The sequence below is a fragment of the Orcinus orca genome, chromosome 17 (assembly GCF_937001465.1).
Source record: "Orcinus orca chromosome 17, mOrcOrc1.1, whole genome shotgun sequence".
Lineage (NCBI taxonomy): Eukaryota > Metazoa > Chordata > Mammalia > Artiodactyla > Delphinidae > Orcinus > Orcinus orca.
In genome coordinates, this window is record NC_064575.1 from 14,967,833 (window position 1) to 14,990,669 (window position 22,837).

The 22,837-nt window shown below is 38.2% G+C and overlaps 1 protein-coding gene across 18 annotated transcripts in view; it reads right to left on the reverse strand.

The window, feature by feature from the left end:
• Positions 1–22,837, reverse strand: part of NCOA2 (nuclear receptor coactivator 2) — a 272,679-nt gene that overhangs the window by 150,389 nt on the left and 99,453 nt on the right. For 14 of the 18 annotated variants that reach the window (XM_033407126.2, XM_004280587.4, XM_033407121.2 and 11 more), the window contains exon 2: positions 22,168–22,224. The gene's annotated coding sequence lies outside the window, so the exon portion shown is untranslated. Of the gene's footprint in view, positions 1–22,155; positions 22,225–22,837 lie in introns of all 18 variants that reach the window. The other 4 variants (XM_033407122.2, XM_049700456.1, XM_049700454.1 and 1 more) reach the window with 1 other exon arrangement.

Genomic DNA, 22,837 nt, shown 5'->3' on the forward strand with positions numbered 1-22,837 from the left:
GTGCTCCATAACGGGAGAGGCCGTGACAGTGAGAGGCCCGCGCACCGTGATGAAGAGTGGCCTCCGCTCGCCACAACTGGAGAAAGCCCTCACACAGAAACAGACCCAACGCAGCCAAAAATAAATAAATACATTTATTAAAAAAATAAATAAATAAATATTTTCAGTGAAGAAAACTACTCTTTCATTCCCAGTTTTTTAAAAGAGACTTCTAATGTCATCAGAAATATTAACAGAAAAATACATTAATTACAAACCAACGGATAACAATATATGTAAGCTACGTATGCATTTTACTAGAAAAACAACTTTATCTCTGATGCTTTCTATTTTAAAAACTGACCCGTGCATTGCTTTTAATAAATGTGTTTCTAAATCTTCTGAGATTACTGAAGTGGACAAAGAGATTAATCAGTACCTATTTATGGGCTGCCAAAATATACTTTTAATTTTTTAAATGATAAGAGAAGCCTAAGGCAGTTGGCAAACATCTCAGTAATCTGAGTCTAAACAGTTTTAACTTATAACTTTATGCCAAACAAACTTATTTCAAGGAAACATTTGACTAAAGCAACAATAAAAACTTGTAAAATGCTGAACTTTTTTAAGGTACTAGATGGTTCTCTAATATATACAAACACCCAAAGAGCAATTTAGATCCAACTTTTACCCCATTAAAACACTGAAGTTTCCAGAGCACAGAGTGTAACCTGATCATAAGTGCTATGAAGGGTGAGAGTTGACTCTATGCTAAATCTTGCCATCTGTAGGTGTTTTACACAACTCCAGTTTTTTGGGGTTTTTTTCTGTTTTTTCAAATGGGTCGAAAGTTTACAGTACATTTTTTGCTCATTACCAATCACAAAATTCTTTTATGTTATGTCATCCTTGAACAATTCTCTGAGCAATTTGGGTATACCCAATCATAAATTTGCACAAAAGCTCTATCCCCAAATCCATTCACATTCCTATTATGGATAGTCTTTAATGATAAAGCAAATAATATTTATTTATATATTTAGGAAAAGGATTAAACTTCCCACAAAATAATTCTCCCAAAGACACCACTTTTAGAATACAACAATTATTCTTACTCTAAGACTCCTATACAAAAACACGGACGGCTTGCAACCCAACAGTTCACAAAGAATGTAAAGTGAAAAAGTGTTCATACTCAGGACCTCAATTCTGCTGTTACTAAATGAACTCTCCTTATACTCAAGATGCTCACTAACCCCACTCATTTCACCTCTAATGTTCACAAGAGAAACACTGATGTACTGTGTCCCACGACTGGGATTCAGGACTGGAGAACTGTCACAGTGAGTTAGACCAAACAGATCTACACTACAATTAAACATATTAAAACGCCTGCATATAAAGAGCCCATACATGGCTAATAAAAAGGCCCTTTCACCCAACCAGTAGGTTGATCTGTAGTTCTGACAATTTTCAATTACCAACCACTTCAAAATTCCAAAAAGTACAAATAACGCCACTTTCTAAAATTCTCTCATTTTCGGTTTATTTCTCTCATTTACAGTTATCAAACTTTACTTGCCAAACTCTACCCTTAATTAATCACAGGAAATTTCCAGTAAATTGAAATCATCACCATAAATTCAGTAGGCGTAATGTGAAAGCATCAAAGGGTAGAACATAGTCTTTAAAAAGAAATAAGAAAGCAATAACATACAGCTACAGTTTACCTTCTAAAATAATTGTAAGACCTAAAAATACTATATAAAATCATGTAAATTTGAATTCTATTTTCAATATATAAGGAGAACTTAATATTTTAAAAAACGCTTCTGAGTCCTATTTTTAAACTGAATAATTTGGCAGTACATACAATCAACTATTTAAACTATTTTATATGTAGGAGTCTGATATATTAAAATAAGTTAAATCAATGTAGTATTACTCTAATTTTAAAAACAAACAAACAAAAATCAGAGCCAACTGAAGAGGAACACATTAAGCAAAGAAAATATGAAAGAAATTTTGAATTAATGTTTCTAATTAGCAAGGGCTTTCACATAGACTTAAAAGCAAATTTCCCTTTCCCAATTAATTAGAACACCAACACAAAGAACTAGACTCTAATTGACAATTCTTTCAGAGAACTAGGATGGGACAGATGTGACCAAACAGCAGAATACATGTTCTCTAATTTAAAAAAAATTGTGACAAAAATCCTGAGTTAGATAGATAGATAGACAGATGGATGGATAGATGGATGGATGAATGGTGGTTCCTATGCTTAAATAAGAACACCTCTGAGAAATCATAAAGGCTGTGTAGCTGGTAGTATGGCAGAAATATTTTGGCTAAAAAATAAGCTCACTCTCCTCAAAGTAACACTAGACTTTGCAAAGAGCTTTTTGTCAGCTTACATATAATGTAAAACACTGACTGAAAAGACTTCTGAAAAAATCTAGAATTGTTCCTCTTCCTATTAATGATCCCATAATTATCACAGACATATTTCAGTGTTTGCCATTAACTTAAATAGGAGAATTTTACAATACACTCAGAGAATTCCAGTTGCTTCCTCCAAGATAAAAAGAGGCACAATACTAATGTGAAATGGATATGCCTAAATTAAATGAAAAGAGAGAAAAATTAAGAAAGAAATCTGGGACAGGACCCATAACAGCACTGCAATTAAAAAGATAAGGGAAGGAAATTCTCAGGAAAGACAAATAAATCCTCCAGCCTCTAAGATGAGGGACTTGCTCTTGGGGGGAAAAAAGATTAACATTAAAGAATAGCAAATTGAGGGGATTTAAGAAGCAAATTAAAAAATACTGCAGCAAAGCTTTCTGAGTGCCAAATTTTAAATGTACGTACGCCTACAAGTTTTGAAACAATTCTCTAAACTTCCGATACGCAGACCTTTTAAAAACATAGACATCATCTACATATACATGGTATTTTTAAATTTCTGATAATTTTTCATTCTTTATTAGCTACTAAATTTTACCTACTATCTTCTGTCTCATTTTACAAGTAAAATAATTTTAGAATCAATAACAAAATGATAAAGTATAAATACACTAAAGCCAAAATATCTTGTCTTAAACAATTTCTAAGATTCTTTCTAGGCAAAGCTTAGGGAGTTTCTCCGTTTACGCCTATTCCTCAATCCCAATCATGGGCAATTCCTATAGGTTCTCATTTCCTTGGTTTCCTTATTAAAACAGTAAAGTTTTTGTTTTTTCCTGATTAGTCCAGTGATCATATAAAAACAAAATAAGACAAAAGGGCCAAAATGGTTTGCAAAGTTATTTCTGCAATAAACTATAACTGACAGAAGTCACCTAAGAGTTGAGCGGCTCAACTACCCAATTTCCTTCTGAAACCCTACACATGGATCTGTGTTGTTATTTTATCTTCCTAATTAGAGCATGCTTTCCACCATTCTACACTTTTATTCTACATCATCATCATTATTATCCCTTGCCTTTTCTGTTGTTCCAAGTAATAATCTTCTCTTTCCTTTTTAAAAAACTGAAAGTTAGGTAAGAAATTGTTTAATGATTCTTCTTTGAAGTTGTCCAATACGCTAAACTTTTCAGTTAAATGAAACTGACCCTGAAAGTGTTTTAAAAGACCCCAAATCTCTGCATGTTAAAATAAAATCGTTCTAAACTATATTATATTGTTTCATGGCTTTGTTAAATGGTGTTCTTCGGTAATATATTAATAGTAGTATTAAGGGCTGGAGAGTTAAGTAAAGATATTTTACTCCTATACTAAATGTTGTACAAATGCTAATTTTAGGTCACATCTATAAGTTATTAACAGTTTTATGTGGATTTGTTAATTATCAGGATTCTTACTGTCATTTCTTTTTTGATGAATATATCATAATTTATCCATTCTCCTGCTGTTACACATTTAAGGTTTTTTTTTTCCCCCCAGTTTTATGCTATGTCCTCACTGTCATTTCTTGATGTATTTTAAATGCCTGTTTCTACCAGCTCGTCTTCTGTTTTCCAGATAAATTAAGGGTGATTTACTCCCATATTCATATTTTTCATAATAGCTTTATTGAGATACTCACACCCAATACAACTCAAATGGTTTAAATTTGCACAACTCAATGGTTTTCAATATATTCATAGAGTTGTACAACCAACACCACAGTCAGTTTTAGTACCTTTTTATCACTCTACAAAGAAGCCCCATTAGCAGTCTCTCCCATTTCCCCCACTCCTAGTCCAGTCCCTGGCAACCACTAACCTCCTTTCTATCTCTAACGATTTGCTTACTCTATACAATATGTGGCCTATTATTACTGGCTTCTTTCACTAAACATAGTATTTTCAAGGCTAATCCATTTTGTAACACACATCAGTACTTCATTTCTTTTTCTTGCTAAACAATACTCTACAGTGTGTACATACCACATTTTATTTTTCTTGCTGATAGACATTTGGATTGTTTTCACTTTATGGCAGTTATGAATAAAGATGCTATGAACCTTCTCATATTCATATTTTTATAAATATAGAAAATCTACTAAACAGTCTGTGCTAATAGCACGATGTAGATCACAAGGACCCTCGGTAACCAGAGAAGACAAAGCCAGGTCGTCTGTCGGACCTGGAATGAGGGCTCCATCCCTGAACCTTCAATTACTACCTTCCTACCAAACTGCTCCAATACTGCTCGGATCTGCTTAAGTAACCCCATCACCTCTGCCACTACCCCTGTGTTCGACTCATCATCTCACCATCGAAGGATTTACTTCGATGGCCTAAATGTGGCTCAGTCTCCAGTCCTGCCCAGTGCAGGGTATTCATTCCAAAATACAAATTTCATCATTTCATTTCCCTGCATCAAACCCTTCAATAGATCCCTGACGCACTTAAGGTTAACGTAAAAATGGCTTCGTAAGTAAAACGCTTAGATGATCTGGCCCCACTAACCTCTGCAATCTTGACCTCTGACTATGTCTGTGGCATCTATAAGGCATTATTTCAGTTTATTACTCTCTCTCACCACTGAACCTTTGTACATGCTGCCCCTCTGCCGGGAACGCCCCCCTGCCCCCCAATGGGTGCTTCCCTCAGCCACAGAACTGTTTACACTCTACCTTTTTATAACCAACATCTCCATGATAATATAAGCGCAAAATGAGAAAAATTTGTGCTTTTCTCAGTTAGTGGTTCTAGTACAATGAATGGCATAGAGTGGATTCTCAACACGTATTTGTGGTTTTGATGAGAGAATGCTACTTACTGGCATACCTGAATAATTCCGGTGAGGAGGTAAGACTTTTCAAGGCTCCGGGCTTGAAAAAATATTGGTGAAAAAAACACAAAACACAAACCTGCATCCTGGCTTAATCTCTCTGCAGTAGAGGCAAGTAACCCTCCACTGGCAGGCCATATGGTTCCCAATAGGACTGCCATCACTTCCACACAGCCTCTAGTGTGACCAGGGACTCGGGAAGATGCTTGCTCTACCTCCAGTCCCCTGGCAGGACTGATCCATAAATAGGCGGGTAGTACGTGCTACGCCAGTGAGAGTCATTCCTGTGGTTTTTGCTGGCACTATCAGGAAAGAAATGCTCTCTTTAAAGGGGAACACTGGCTGTTAAAGTGATGTAAGCCAGAGCTGCTGACGGCCTTCTCTGCCATCACATAAGGTCCTAATTGAAAAAAGAAGCCAACACAGAAGAAAGTGGAGACAAAGGAAAGAGAGAAGTTTCTGAGGGCATCATTTAAACCGTCCATCCACATGCACCCAGGGCTGGTTGTGGCCTTGGATTTCCCAGACATGTGAGGAAATAAATTCCAGTATGGCTCACACTGGTTTGAGGTTTTTTTTCTGGCAGCCAGAAGAGTCCAGGGCTGCACATCAGGAGCATCTACCTGTGTTAGCCTATAATTAGGCATCAAAATAAATGACTATTTTTCGTTGTTGGTGCCATTTTACACTATATACACTAAACATTTATAAGCTCAGGCAAAGAATATGCCCTATTCTTAGGGATACGCTAGTGGAAGGCATGACTTCTGATAACAGAGCTGCACTCCAACTGCTTCCTTTGGTGGGTGAAACAATGCAAGAAGGTTGCCAGAGCCAGGGCAGAATCCTAAGCCCCCTGGAAACTGGGAGACCTGAAGCTTTCAGAATGATAAAAGCCAGCACCAGAACTAGACCAACTGAGAGCAGACCATGATTCTGTAGGAATCCAAGTCTCAGACACTTTTTTTTTTTTACCTACACAACCACGGGTAAATCAAAATTCATTTGTTTTCCAGGGAATCAATCTGGTGAAATTAAAGATCAGGTTTGGTTATGTAGAATTCTTCCCAACTTCATGTAAGATGTAGGAATATTGAATTTTAAACACAGTCCACCAATTACTTCCCTGTGGATGAATTAAGAAGGGCAGAGCCAGTTCACAAGGTGTTCATGAAACAAAACTGGGTGTTCATCTAAGCTAGATTTCTTTTCTTGAGGACAGGGCGAGATATGGAAATTAAGACATTATCTGTGTCCTCAGTGACTGACAGAGTACAGCAGAAAGAACAATATCACGGAGGAAAACCGGAAAACTGGATGTGAGCACAGGCATCCCCACTGTGCAGGCTCGGAGCTTTTCCTGACCAGTTTTAGTTTTTCCTCACAGGAATCCATCCTATCCCTTACTACGGGGCCCTTTCTCCTAAAGAGTGGCTTTGCATTACATTGTTGGTGACTTCCCACTGCATGTGAAATATCAAAAATGGGAGGCCAGTGTGGGCTGTGTGGAAAGGACGTCGCACCAGATACAGCCATCTGCAGCGGGAGTGAGGGTGACGAGGAGGGGCACATGCATCAGCCAGCCTGGCTACAGAAGCTTCTGAGGAAGATGCTCACTAAGCATCATGAGGTCAGTCATTAAATTTTAGGAAAAAATATATTAGAAATGCCAGGTATGAAAGATGCTTCTGTAGTGGTAGTGACTTAAATCTCTCTCCCATTCACGGAGCATAGCCTGTAATAGAGAAAACATGCGTGTGGCTTCCAGGAGATCAGGGGAAGAGGTAAGGGAACTGCAATTGGCTAGGGAGTATTCCCAGAAAAGCCCCTAAACTAGGAAATTCATCATCGCACTGAATTTTCTTGGATGGTAGCGGCCAAAGGAACAACACTGAACAGAAATCAGCGGCCTCCCAGCAAAGGGAGATGCAGCCCCAGAGTCCTGCTGAATACCACACGGCAGGTGTGTTCATAGCTACTTACAGTATCTGTTTAGAAAAAGCATTAAGCTTCAGAATTTCAGGCTTTCACGTCTGCAAGATGGAGAGTATACAATAAAACCACTATTAGGATGCTCGTGAGATGACAAATGCTACCCCCCTACCACCACCAAACTTGGTTCATTATTTGAAGCCCTTCTAAAAATGTATGACGATAATCTCCTATTTTAATAAATATAACAATCAAAAGATAATTTTACCTTTCTCTATGATTTAAGATCTTACAGTCCTTAGGACCATCATTCTGAATATTTGATACCAATACAAAATAATGAAGCTTTATAAGGGGTGGGAGGTAATACAGAATGTCCATGGACCCAAACAAATTACTAAGTGTGTACGTGCACATGTTATTTTCTAATTTCCTTTTAGGAGAGTCTATTTAACAGGAATGTAAAGGAATAATATTATTATTTAATTCAGCATCTCAGCATGGGGTTCATGTTAATGTAAGTTCATGATATCCAACTAGGTGCATATGGATTGATTATAAAGATTAATAAAGGGCTTCCCTGGTGGCGCAGTGGTTGAGAGTCCGCCTGCCGATGCAGGGGACAAGGGTTCGTGCCCTGGTCTGGATGGATCCCACATGCCGCGCAGCGGCTGGGCCCGTGGGCGATGGCCGCTGGGCCTGCGCGTCCGGAGCCTGTGCTCCGCAACGGGAGAGGCCACAACAGTGAGAGGCCCGCGTACAGAAAAAAAAAAAAAAAAAAAAGATTAATAAAGATACCAGGCACATATCAACTAATACAAAACACTTATCAAAAAGGGGCTAGAGGGGGCTTCCCTGGTGGCGCCGTGATTCATAGTCCGCCTGCCGATGCAGGGGACAACGGGTTCGTGCCCCGGTCCGGGAAGATCCCACATGCCGCGGAGTGGCTGGGCCCGTGAGCCATGGCCGCCGAGCCTGCGCATCTGGAGCCTGTGCTCCGCAACGGGAGAGGCCACAACAATGAGAGGCCCGCGTACCGCAAAACAAACAAACAAACAAACAAACAAAAAAAGGGGGGCTAGATAGGCAACAGGATAACTCTCCAAAGGACCCCATCTTTACTACTAAGTAATTACTATGAAATTAGGCAGGTCACTGGATTTCTTTTTTCCCAATTGTAAAACCTCCCTCGCATAAATCCCATGATTCTTTCAAAATCAGTAATGACAGCGTCAGCTGGCTAGTGCTGAGTCTGGTATAATATTGAACCTAAGTGATAGGATCCACTTCTGATGTGCAGTGCTATCCAGAGTGATCCCAGGGTCCCAGTTTTCTAAAATACTCATGTACTCACTTTGTGTGTGTACACTGTGTTTGTTCACTTGAAACTGGATTTTCATTTTCACTCCAGAAGGCCCCACTAGCAGGGCTGGGCACTGAGAATAAGAGTGGCGACAGGCAGAGCCTACCCTCCAGCACGCAGGTTCACGCAGACTCAACTCCAGATCAACTAGTTCCTCCTCTAGTGAACACGTTCTGTGTCTCAATGCCAACTGTTAACTTACTAACCTAGATCATCCATGAAATTGAGAAAAGGCTTCCAGAGATGTTCTAGGCAAAAGTCAGAGAACTACCGGGGAATTTATGCCAAATATCAGAGTCGTTGTTTCAGGGATACGTCACTCAAACTACTGCATCTCTTTTCCTCTACCCCTAAAGCATCTGTAACACCCAAATGACGTGCATTTTAAATGGTCATCATGGTTTTTGTTTTCGTTTTTTTTTGATTAACTGCAGGGTCACAATGGATTTCTCTTTGTAATCTTCCAGATTCTGACATACTGAGTCCAGGAAAAAGAAACAACATGCCCAAGGTCTCACAGCCACCAGGCTGGGACCACCCCTGGGAGCTGCCCGCAGGCTCCTGGGCATGTTGGTTTTACTTGTGCCTTTTCTAATGTAAGCCACACAGATCTGAGGACTGAGGCTTAACTTTTTATCTGCTATAGCAACTGCTAGAGCAATCAGTAAAAAAAAAAAAAAAAAAAAAAAAAAAAAAAAAAAAAAAAAAAAAAAAAGCATTAGAAGTCTTTATGTGGGGACTTCCCTGATGGCACAGTGGTTAAGAATCCACCTGCCAATGCAGTGGACACAGGTTCGAGCCCTGGTCCAGGAAGATACCACATGCCGCGGAGCAACTAAGCCCGTGCGCCACAACTACTGAGCCTGAGCTCTAGAGCCCGCGAGCCACAACTACTGAGCCCACGTGCCTAGAGCCCGTACTCCACAACAAAAGAAGTCACTGCAGTGAGAAGCCCACGCACTGCAACGAAGAGTAGCCCGTGTTTGCAGCAACTAGAGAAAGCTTGTGTGCAGCAATGAAGACCCAATGCAGCCCAAAAAGTCTTTATGTGGTCTACCTGGCAAACATTTAAAATTAAAGACAACACTGCTAAAATGACATTTCCTGATATTATGTCAAAGCATAATATTCGTTTAATTTGGTGATATTTTGAGTGATTTTTCTTTCTCTTTCTCCCAAGCCTGCTCTAACAAATTTAGAAACATGAATGTTCAAAAAGTACTCCCCTGGAATAAATGAGTGACCGACAGCCCCTGCTTTTAAAAAAAAAATCACTCTCTCCATCTCCTTAGTAGATGACTGCCAACAATGGCAACACCTCTTGACAACGGTAATGTACGCCAGAAATGTGATGAGAGGCTGAAAAATGTGATGAGAGGCTGAGCAAATGATTATTTGCTAGAGTCTAAAGGTGACATGCTTATTCACTGTTCAAACCTCTTTTTGTGCTTTCATCCTCAGAATCTCTAGACTGTGCTCCCAACTGACAATGTGTGCAAAGCCCTAGTTGCGAGCAAATTTTAAGAATAACTGTCCTCCTCTTTCTCTTTCTTTTCTTTCTTCTCCCCCTAGAGGAGGCTTGATAGGATGTAAGCAGAGTAGGTGAAAAAGTAATCACAAAGGAAACATATATGAAAAGTAAATTTAGTAGAAATACTCAAATGATTTTCAAGAGGGAGAAATCCTAGGAAATAGATTTTTCAGGTGTTGATGCATGATTTTTTAAAGGTTTCTGGCCCTCATCATATTTATTTCTTCTTAGAAGGCTGGAAAGGAAAGAACATAATGGGAAGGGACCTCTACTCCCTGGGCCACCCTATCCCATCTCCATTTTGTCTGTTACCAAATGCCTGATCAGATCATTTGCGGTTAACTTGTGAGTATCGTTTCCTAAGTGATTGTATGTATGTATGAATGTGTGTGTGTATGTGTGTGTGCTATTAAAGATGATTTCAACTGATTATTGGGCTGTTACTCAGGAAAGAAGCCTTGCCTCTACCCTATGGCAGTATGAGTTAAGACTTTTAAGGCTTAAAATAGACAAGAAACACCAGCAGGGAAAAAAAGATAGAGAGGGTAGAGTCTATGGCCTGGACAATAGGTAGAGCTCAGCTGGGAACTGCTATTGAGATGCTGATCTGAAATTTTCAGAAATGTAACTCAACCTAGACTAGGAACAGGAATCAGAGAGATGAGGAATAGAAGCAGACGATGAGGGGAGGGAGGAAAAGGAGGAGGATCAAAGCTAACTTTTAAAAACAATGTTCTAAATGCTAGGCATTGTTCTAAGCGCTTTACGTGAATAATCTCAATACAACAAAACCGCACAGCAGCAAAAGAACAGATGTCTTAGGGAGGTAAGCAGGTGGAATTTGAACAGAAGAACACATAAGACTCAAGTTGGTATTAAGAATAAAGGGCAGGCTTCCCTGGTGGTGCAGTGGTTGAGAGTCCGCCCGCCGATGCAGGGGACGCGGGTTCGTGCTCCGGTCCGGGAAGATCCCACGTGCCGTGGAGCGGCTGGGCCCATGAGCCATGGCCGCTGAGCCTGCGCGTCTGGATCCTGTGCTCCGCAGCAGGAGAGGCCACAACAGTGAGAGGCCCGTGTACCGCAAAAAAAAAAAAAAAAAAAAAAGAATAAAGGGCCCTCAAGGTAGACTTTACTTCTGTAACTCTGGACCTTCTCTGTTCTCTCTGGCCAAGGTATCTGCAACTGACTACTTGTAAAAAGGACATAATATCCTTATATTAAAGCATTAACCATTAAGCATTTTTTACACCTCTTCAACAAGAGGTATTCTTCAGTTAGACGATATATCAGATATAATTTATTAAACTCTAATAGAGAAATTAAAATCTAAGAATTTACTCAGTACTTTGTATAAACCCAAGTGTTATGACTTCCTCCCAATCATCTAGAGCAGGGAAATTTACAATCTAGTTGGGTTAGGCCTGGAACGTGGTAGCCACTGCATTCTCAGGACACTTTCAGCTAAGATTGTAACTAGCAGTTATTTTTCTGTCTTTGCGGCAATTGAGTCCCATCAACAAAAGATATCCTGTATCTGTTTCATTTCTAGCTACTCCTGTTGTAATGATCTAGAATACACAGTAGGGTTGTAAATGTCACAGCAAGATAACCACAAGGTCAAGAGCACCAAGAGAGGGACAGCGATGGGCCCAGTGTCCCTTACCTTCCCACACTGTGCACCTGCTACAATACCTTATTTTACATTTGTTGTTACATTGCTTTGTAATCCCATTTATGTAACTTAATGTTTGTTTTCCACTTCTCTTCCTACATAAAAGATGTGGGTGGAACAAAGACCAAATATATCGCTTCTGTACACCTGAAACATTCCTACTTTACTCTGTGCACAATAACTCTGTGCTCCAAAATGATTACAGACCGAACTGGAAAAGACCATTGGTCAGCCGGGGAGTAAAAAACAAACCAGAGCTTCACTTAATCAGGAATTTCCATTTGCATCACTAGAGGTGGCTACGCTATATGTGAAAGAGGACAGAGTGGGGAATATAAAGTCCCAGCTTCAAGGTCTGGAGCTACCTGCCTCCCTATATGGCACTGAGTAATCTCCATGAGCCTCAGTGATTTCACGGATAAAATGCAGACAATTTCTCTCACCAAGTCGACGGTAGTAAGAATTTGATGAAATAATATATATATTAAGGTATAAGATATATTAATATATATATTAATGTAGATATGCAAGAAAAGATTCCTTCTTAAAACTCCTTTATATTCTGATTTATAAAAATATTTCTACATTTTATTTTTAAAAGATGTGGTCAAGTCGTTACTAGAGGGCATATGAAAGAAAAAATTTTAAGAGACTACTAACAACCATGAGTTACGAATACAAATAAAGACTCACAATAAAAATTTTAAGGGTAGATTTAATCAGTGCTTTAAGAAACAGCATGAATTATTAAAACACTGAAACCATATGTTACAGTATTAATTAAATTATTTTGTATTTGCTTAAAAAACAGCTTGAAAAGAGAAAAAGGAAACTGGCAGCTGCGAATAAAGTAAATTTGAGGTGGTAAGTAATTAAAACTTCTTTCTGTGTTCATCGTGAATACTGTTAATTATATCACAAAAACTCATAAGCACCTAAAAACACTAAGCACGGATCCTACTGGGAACCTGTGTAAAAAAAACTGGGAGAAATCTGAGAGGGAGGGTAGCCTAATTTTTAGACATTTTATAAAATGTAAATGCCACATCTGTTCATTTAGATTATGATTATCTAAAATATAATACAGTCAACATGAAATAGAAACTGTTCTTCAATATAAATTAAGCTTTTTGTAAAGTAATTGAAAGAATTCTCTAGTCACTCTTAGAAATATAATTTTTTCTAAATAACTGAAATTTGGTTTTGAATGGAACATCTTCTCTTTGTGTGAAAAAGTCATAGGATTTCTTAATATGGGAAGTCCAGGAAATTCCTTTTTTTTTTTTTTTTTTGCGGTACGCGGGCCTCTCACTGTTGTGGCCTCTCCCGCTGCGGAGGCACAGGCTCCGGACGCACAGGCTCAGCGGCCATGGCTCACGGGCCCAGCCGCTCCGCGGCATGTGGGATCCTCCTGGACCGGGGCATGAACCCGCGTCCCCTGCATCGGCAGGAGGACTCTCAACCACTGCGCCACCAGGGAAGCCCTAAGGTTATTTTTAAAGAGAAGAACATGAAAAAGTAAGTGAGGTAGCCCTTTCCCCATCCATTGAAACAGAATAACCCATGTTAATAAAACATCTAAATCCCAATCCCACTGAATGAATTATCTGTGTAACCTCATTTGAAGCCAGCTTAACGTAATTTCTGTGACCTGCATTTCCCTTTATTAATTAATGTCAGATAATCATTTCTGATATAGTATACAATTTAGCAACTTTGTGGGCCGCAGACCCCCAGTGGGAGCAAGGGGACAGCACGTACAACGCTAAGCCTTGTCATATTCTTTCCCATACTCAGAAGGTTGGCTCGAAACTTTATTTTGAAATTACTCTCTCTTTGTTTTGTTTGGATGGTCCGTTTATTTGTTCTTTATTTTTTAAAAGAACAAACATTCACAGGCAAAAGACTACCAATGACACACTGGGTTTGATTTCCAATTCTGCCTCTAACTAGCTAGTTAAACTAGGTGCACATCACTGGGTAAGTCACTGGACTTCTCAGTGGCTTCTTTCCCCATCTCTAAAGCGAGATCATAACAGCAGCTACTAACTAGACTTCATCTGAGGGTTATGTGGATCATTATGGGAAGAGCTTAGAACACTACCTGGCTCATGATAAGAACAATATGTACACTAGCAATTATAAATGATCTTTCAGTTCCAAGAACTTTCTATTACATTAGTACTAGGATTAAAACAGGATCTGTGTTGATAATACTTGGTTCCACATTTATGTCTCTGTACTGAAACCCACATTGCTGACTGGCCTATAACTATGACATTTAATCAAATATAAGTAAACTGTACATTCAATTAAATAGATGACTAAAACATTTAAGCCTTAATTTGTGTTCATGTCCTACTTTCTACCTGTTTGGGGTCCCCTCATAATTATCAGTCTTTGGTAATATAGTAATATTCTTTTAAATAAAACAAATTTATATATCTAATGACACACTGACACAGAAAAGCTACATGCCCATACATGGGCAGCAGTAACGTTAAAAATATTCTATGAACAAAAAATGAAAAAAAAAATGAAACAATGACATGTTGCTCTATATAATGAAAAAAATATTAATGACGTAGGATGAGTCTAACTCAATTTCCTTCATATTCCTGATTCTCATCTTTTGAGCACTTCTGACAAAATTCATTTTGTAGTATCTGATGGGACCAGTTAATCAAGTTTCCTTTTCTGAGATAAGAATCATTTTTCTCAACTAATACAGAAGGTGGCACAAAATGTCTTTGCAATTGTTACAAGATTCAATTAAAAGCAGATGAGTTGAAAGACACAAAGTTCTGTTTCACTACAGACATTATGGCTCAGGATATAAAATTTAAATGCTTTGAAAATAAAAAGTGGTTTAGTCTTGACTTCAATCAAAGAGAATTTAGACATGATCAAAACATACTTCAATTCCTGACACAAAGCATTTATCCAGAGTTCAGATGGATACAAAACATGTAAAGGCCAAGAACCATGTCTTGCCAAAAGTAATAGTAAATGTTTGTTTTTCCTTTTCTCTCTACCCCTCAAGGTAACCTACATTTATCACTACTTCAAAACACTGTGAAAACTTTACCTCATGAAACCTCATCGTAGTATATAAACAAATGATCAGGTATGTTATTTTCATAATCAGCCCTTGAAATTTAGTAGGAAACGGGACCCTTAATCAACAGAGACCTCAGGAAAAGTAATGATGACAATAAAAAAGCACTGAAGTAGAAATACCATAAGCCAAAGATATCAAATTTATGGGAATAAACAGATAATACGTAAATGCCTCCTATTTTCTATCCCTAGGGTCAGGAACGGTCAAGAAGTAAGTAAGCTCCTTGGTGTGGCATTCCTGGGTCCCTCAGGACTCGAGGACGGCCACCTCGAATATCCGTGGGGACTGCTGCTAGCACTGCAGGCAGCATTTGGCTCTGGGGCTGAACGGCTTTGATGACAGCCACTGTGCTGTGAAAGGTTTCGGAGAAAAAAAAATTAAAAGATGGGAAACAGATAAATATAGGGAGCACACATTATGGTTTAAAGCAATAGGCACTGGCATTTAGTATATGCTAAAATCAAAATACATTTAAAAGATAACAGCACTGGGCTTCCCTGGTGGCGCAGTGGTTGAGAGTCCGCCTGCCGATGCAGGGGACACGGGTTCGTGCCCTGGTCCGGGAAGATCCCACATGCCGCGGAGCGGCTGGGCCCGTGAGCCATGGCCACTGAGCCTGCGCGTCCGGAGCCTGTGCTCCGCAACGGGAGAGGCCACACAGTGAGAGGCCCGCGTACCGCAAAAAAAAAAAAAAAAAAAAGCTAACAGCACTATGTTACAAAGGCTAAGATTTTATGTTTTCAAAAGACACTTTAAAGAGAAAGTTTGAACCAGATCTTGACATATAATATAAATATGTCAGTGAACGAGTTCAAAGAAGTAATAACTTACCTGTTAGACCATAAAGATTTTATGAAACGTTGGGAATATTTTGAAGCAGCATCAACAATAAACATCTAACTTCTACATTAGAGAAAAATGTTAATGTTCCAAAGCATCTAGCTTCAAAGAAAATCGAAAACCAAGATTCCACTGGGCTAATAAAACAAAGTCTACTATTGTATATAAATAAAACTCATAAAACCAACCTAATTTGTCTAGCAGATGTTTTAAGTCAAAGGAATTTTCCATTTCCATTCCATTCAAATATAAGAGCATGAGTAACCACCAAATAGTTTTCAAAATACATTAGTTCAAAACTATCTTCTATTTTCACACTCTATCTTATAACCTAGGAAACAGCTCATTTTCTGGACTGTAATAAAACCGCCACATCAAAGGCAGAATTAGAAATCTAGATCAAATCGTCTTCTCAGTGACAAAGAACTGAAAGAAACTGCGAAATAAACTGTTTCCTCCGGCCCCGGCTTTCTCTATTCTAACTTAAGCTACCAATTCAATAATTATGACACAGTTGTTTCTTCAAAGGTATTCTCTTATAGTTTAGGTAAAGACTTCAAAGTCTCAGTATTCATATAAGGCACTGGCAGGTCTTTTATAAGCTCTCGCACTCATCTGTCTGCTGAAGTTTACCCCAGCTCATCACACTCCTGCTTTTTCAGTCCTTTTCTCTTCTCAAGGAGGTACAGTAAAAACTGGGCTCCAATTCTGTGATGCTGACAGCTAACAGACTTCCGGTCCTCTAGGTGGAGACCACAAAATTTTAAATGTATGATTTCTGCTTATGAAATTCATGTAGCTGGCACCAGAAAGGTCAAAACTGTGGTTTAAAGAAAGCAAAGTCTTCAACTTAATCAATTCTAAATTAATTCAATATTTTTGAATACTTCCAAAAGTGGTGAAGGCAAACAAGTCTACAGACTGTGGCCCCACAATCTCAACCTTGCATGGAGACATGCACTTAAGAGAGCCTCCAAAACTGGAATACATGCATCTCTAGTATATGGTTAAATTCCTACTTAGCCATTATTGAATGCTACATAGTTCTTCCTCTCCCTTGGATCTTTTTGGATGGGAAGGCAGAAGTGTAGCTGTGACTAGAACAAAAAATATATTTCCACTGACTGTAGACACCCATGAATCATTCATGAAGTAACAAAACAAGGCTTAGACAACCTAATGCATGAATTAGGTTAAAATCACAAGTTGCAACATTTACTGTTAAATTCTCTGGTTATGTCTTGTTTTTCTGAGTCTCAAGCTAGCAAGAGAAGCCTTCAGTGGAAATCTCTATATCTTAATGGCAAAGAATCACAGAAAAGAAGAAAAAAAAGGGAGGGAGGGAGGGAGGGAGGAAGGAAGGAAGGAAGGGAGGGAGGGAGGGAAGGAGGAAATGTAATTCATTTTATAGATATGGATAATTTTATAAATAAATGTTTAATTTATCCCTTACATCTAGATGTTATGAACAGTGGAGAATGACATAAATGATCTGTGCTTCAAACATAAACTATGAGGTGTTTAATGAAAGCAGCCTGATTTTATTCGCTCTTTTCTCTTTAAAGGAAATTCTGGCAAGGTCAGCTGACTCAAATTCAACACCTGTCTAGAAAATAACATGTATCTGTCACTTTCTTCCAAAATGAAAATGAAGGGCATAGCTAAAACACCTAATAACTGACCCCAAATCAAATGCCATGTATTTGTTACTACGGTGGCACAGATATGAAATTCTGCTTATCACAGACCTTCTCCCTAAAGCTAACAACTCTACTATCCAGGTAAGTAGAATATACAAGTTTGAAATGAAATCTAAAAGCAATAACAACAACAAAAAACAAGGCAGGAGAATGTACGTTTTATTAACAATCTGCAGCCCCTTCTCCCCACTCCCGGGCACGCACACACCTGTACTACAGCACAGAAGAGCACAGCTGAGAAACCAGAGTCCACTTGTTTCTCAGAAGATTCTGGCTCCAGTGCCACTTCCTCTAAGACACGCTAACTCGAAAGATCTACACAAGGTACAGACTGGCAATACTCTTAATTATAATTATTTCCAAAGAATACCAGCGATGCTGATAGGAGTCACACTTAGAATTTTTCAATTAGAAAAACACAGTGCTCTCACAGTGAAATCTCTCTACACTGAATCCCAATTTACGATCCAAGAAACATCCTTATGAATTATCTAAAAAAATGATGCTTGAGAACTGCTGTAATTCTAAATCTTGCAATTCTAGCATTTGGACGAGCCAAAGAAACCAGGTTCTGCCGTATTTCTGGTAAATCTTTTAGCAATGCACTACGCTTACATCACTTGGCCTGGCTGTGCCTATGGAAATCGCAATGCCGCTGTTCTACGTGGAGACTGCCTGGATTCTGGGACTGTCTCAACCTCACCTGGCACAACACACCTATCTCACGAGGTGTGTACCTGCCCAGGAGCACACTTTGGAAGCGCAGGTAACGCCATGCAAACAAAACATCTGCTTAGGAGGGACGGCTTTTGTTGCTGTTGCCTTGACCTCTACTCCCATGGATAGATTAAGGCTTTTAGTAGAAACAGACATATAATTCAGAAAACAAGGCTCGGTTTTTTTCTTTAAGAGAAAAATCAGAAAGCCAAAATTCAACGTAAAAAGAACGAGCAAGGAAATATGGCGTTAAATTGGCACAGATACTCCTTTTCCAGTTTAACAATCTTTGGTAGTTATTCTTTATATTTCCCATAGCACTCAGAACAGACTAATACGAGATAAATAATTAATCTTCTGAAAGAACAGAGAGTCAAAAGGAAGGAGGATGGGTAAAGGGAAAGAGGGAAGAGAGAAAGGAGAGTTAATGGTGCTGAATGAATGTAGTTTTATGGGGAAAACTAAGCCAATGTGTTTACATGAATGTGTGCATAAAAAGAGGAAAATGGAAGAGTAAAAATGCTTTAAAAACTGGCCTGTCATACAGTTTCCAACTGTGGCTTTGTATTAATAACACCCACTGGAAGATAATTTCAACCCACCAGTAAGCCTATTTTGTCCTGAGTTCAGCAGTCCATTCTACATACAAGGAGCAGAGGGTTCCATCCAGGGGGGCTAGGATTAGGATCCTCGTCTGAATAGCTAAATGACTGAGGGCATTTTGTCAACTGTCAAAATATTTATTTTCCAAATCACAGTGCCTACCATGCTGACATCTGAAGGAAACAGCACAAAAATAGCAACACAACTAAATGCTGGCAGATTTCTGCCTAAAGCAAAAGAGATATAGTTAAATCTACTAAATTTTGTTTAGAATAATACTGATTTTCAGGGGACACTGCTCACAATCTCAGATTTGTAGCTCAAATCAAGCTGTCCGTCTTCATGGGAATTTATACACTCTCAGTTAAATCAGACACCTAATCACAAATCTTCTCACATCTATGAACAAAGAGGGAATTCAAAATCCAACAACTATTCATTTGAAATGTACTTTCAATCATGCCATATCCAATATGGACATAATTTCTTTTATGTCTTGATACGTTTAATATAATGTTTAGCATTTAACAACAAAATGTATTAGTATCACAAGAAGTATATGATGCTTTATTGTACTTTGGAGAACTCTCTCTACATGTTAGTATTGAAGAGTTGAGCTCTACCCAGTATGTGTGAACAATTCTTCACTCACCCATGTCACCCTGTCCTCTCACCCCAGATATCTCTAACATAGAGAAAATGTACTTATAAATAAATCCAAAATATATATGAATCCACAGTGAGTTCAGGTTTCCATGGCAAAGGGAAAATTACATTTCAAGGCTATACTGTCAAATAGATTTATCTAACACTTGCTCCTGTTTTGACTATCAATTCTGACAAAATTTTATTGGCCAACTTTAAAAATGCTTAAAATGTGAGACTGCAGTGGAAACACTGATATAGCTGTAGATTAGGAAGCACAGTTCAGCCTGTTAAATAAATTTTGTCTTTTTAAATTCAAACTACAGAATTTCATTTCCCTATACTCAAACCTGGAATTTGCATTTACACTCACAGATAGAATCCCTAGGAAAGTGTGACGAAGCATACTTAATCATGTTTTCAAATCAAAATTTTAAGCTATATTCAACAACACTGCCTTCAAGAACATTTTGTCCACAATATTGTACATTTAAGATTCAAAATATTTCTATATAACATCTCCTACTCAGCCTTGAAAATAAACTAAACAAGGAAAGCTGAAATTATATTTGAACCAACCCTGCTTTACCTCAAAGCTATGTCACTTCGTTTCTTAAATAATTAAAATATTTCCCACAGAGACATAAATTATTACACCTTCCAAGATAAGGGTTCTAAGTAATTCTATAGTCACAATATTTCACACAACCTGTTCTCTGCAGGAAAAGTGATTCATCCAACAAACCACAGATGCCACTCATAACCTGAAGTTTCTAATATTGCAAGGGAGAAGGAATGCTGATTCATAGCATACCATGTTTATAACAAAAAAAGGAATCCAAATGGTTGTCTGCCAGGTACCTGCCCCCCAAAAGTGAGTATGAAATTAAAGTGCCAAGGTAGAACTTTAAATTGTTTAGGTCATCATTAAATTTCAAATGAGTCATCATGTTTCAGTTTGAAATAAAGGTTAGCAGTTAAGACCTACTAATGAAATATAAGCAAAATAATATTTGATTTTAAAATTAATTTTTAAGTCCTCAAATATGATTTTCCTATACTACGTTTATTGCCACAAATATGCTCGTATGCACGGCTATTTAGGCAGAAAATGGAGCTCAGGGGTTAAGATCAAAGTCTTCAGAGTGGCAAACTGCCACTTACTTGATATGACCTTGGGAAAGTCACTTAACCTCTCTTAGCTTCAATTTCCTTATCTGTTATTCTGAAGATAATGAAAAGCACTTATATAATGCCTGGCTCACAGTGAGGGAGCAATAAGTAGTAGCTGCTGTTATTAGTGTTATCGAAGGAGTCTCTGCAAATTGCACTTGTAAATTAGATGTGAATAAGAAATGGCTGTGTAATTCCTAAAATTTTACTTAAAAAAAAAAAAAACGCCTGAAGTTCAGACTTAGTTCTTTTTATAAATGAAAAACCATGATGGCGGAAGGAGAAACCAATGCCTGAAGAAGGTGAAACAGATCAAAAAACAACACATACGAAAAACAAAAGACATGAACCCAACAGTAGCGACTAACATCCTGGAACACTTAAAGAAAACTGCCAAAGACAAAAGGAAATGGGTGGTTCCTTCGATAATGAATTCAAACATCAATACAGAGGGCAGAAAAATGACCCAAAATTCCCCCCAATCTACAAAAATAAAATAACCTAAGTAAATTACATTTTGTATGAAGTGACAGGTAGTGGGAAATTTTTAGTTTATTTGGCTTTCAGAGATTAAAACTGGACAACTAATGTCAAATATGTTGATACTTTGCTCTCCATAAAGATAACACAAAACATTTCCAAATGGTAGCATGATGGAGTAAGGAGGTGAGAAGCTCCCACACTTGCTTCAGGTTTACCCGTCACTTGATCCTAAGAACCTACTACGGTGGTGACAAAATAAATACAGAATTGGAAGCATTATCCTCTGAATTCTACCCTGATTAATCATACTTGAGTACATAAAATATGTAACACAGGTAATTTCTCTGAACATTTATGAGCGATATACTCAAAGTATCTGATATAAATTCATATTCAGAAATAAGTATAAGGAGCTATTTCTATTTTGTATTTACAGATGCAGAGTTCAATTACTCTGTATATAACTAAATTCTTACTATGTATTACCCAATAATTACGGTAACAAACGCTTATTCAGTCTTTCCCATACAATAAACACTATCCTAAGGGCTATGGATACTGTTTTCAATAAGAGAAAAATGGCCCCAATGTTCATGGAGCTTATATTCTAGTAGGGGAAACTAAAAATAAGAATACATCACATGTTCATAAACATTATGATAAAAATAAATCAGGGTTGTGTGATAAGGAGTGATTGAGAAGCTATTTCAGACTGGTTGGACCAGAAAGGCCTGCTCATTAAATCTACCCACATAAGACTGAAATTTGATGCCAAAATCTACAGCAAGTAATTTTTTATTTACATATAAAAATAAATGCAAACATTTTGCTAGGCTATGAAATGATAATTCACCTCATCCAATGGGTAAATGTAAACTCTTCCCAAATACACACAGTAAACACTGATAAACAGATATGGTCATTTTACCTCCAAATACCATTTCCAACACATTCATAGTGAGTTTTCATAATAAAACAAATGTAGACAAATATACAACACTTTTAAAATTTATATTCATTTTACTTACGTATTATTTTGCTAAACTATAAATAGTATAATTTTAAATGTTTGATTTTACTTAAAAATCAAAATATACCAACAGAAAAGCTTACTTTTAAACTCACCTGTGCCTGTACACAGTGCAGAAGATCTATAAAGTTGTAGCCAAATCCAAGAGAAATCTGCAATATAAAGAAACAAACAAATATGAATAAAAAATGCAGAATCCGGGTTTCCCTAGTGGCGCAGTGGTTGGGAGTCCGCCTGCCAATGCAGGGGACACGGGTTCGAGCCCTGGTCCGGGAAGATCCCACATGCCACGGAGCGGCTAGGCCCGTGTGCCACAACTACTGAGCCCATGTGCCACAACTACTGAAGCCCACGTGCCTAGAGCCCGTGCTCCGCAACAGGAGAAAACACCACAATGAGAAGCCCGCACACCGCAAGGAAGACCCAACACAGCCAAAAATAAATAAATAAATAAGTTTATAAAAAAAAAAATGCAGAATCCTGTTAGACTCATTAGAGTGGATGTGATTTTTTACAACCAATATACAAATAATACTCATTAATAACATCTCTCCATTAAATTGCATGGTAAATCGAGAAGACGACCTGCTACCTTACTTCTATTTGTACAAACTAATGTAAGACACATAAGGCTACATTTCAGTGTGAATTATGAGGTGTCTACCCAACAAATTTTGAGTGCCCGCCGTAACACTTATTACACTTCCTGGTAGCTGCCTGTCTAATCACCAGCACTGAAAGCTGAATAAAAACAGAGGACGCCTG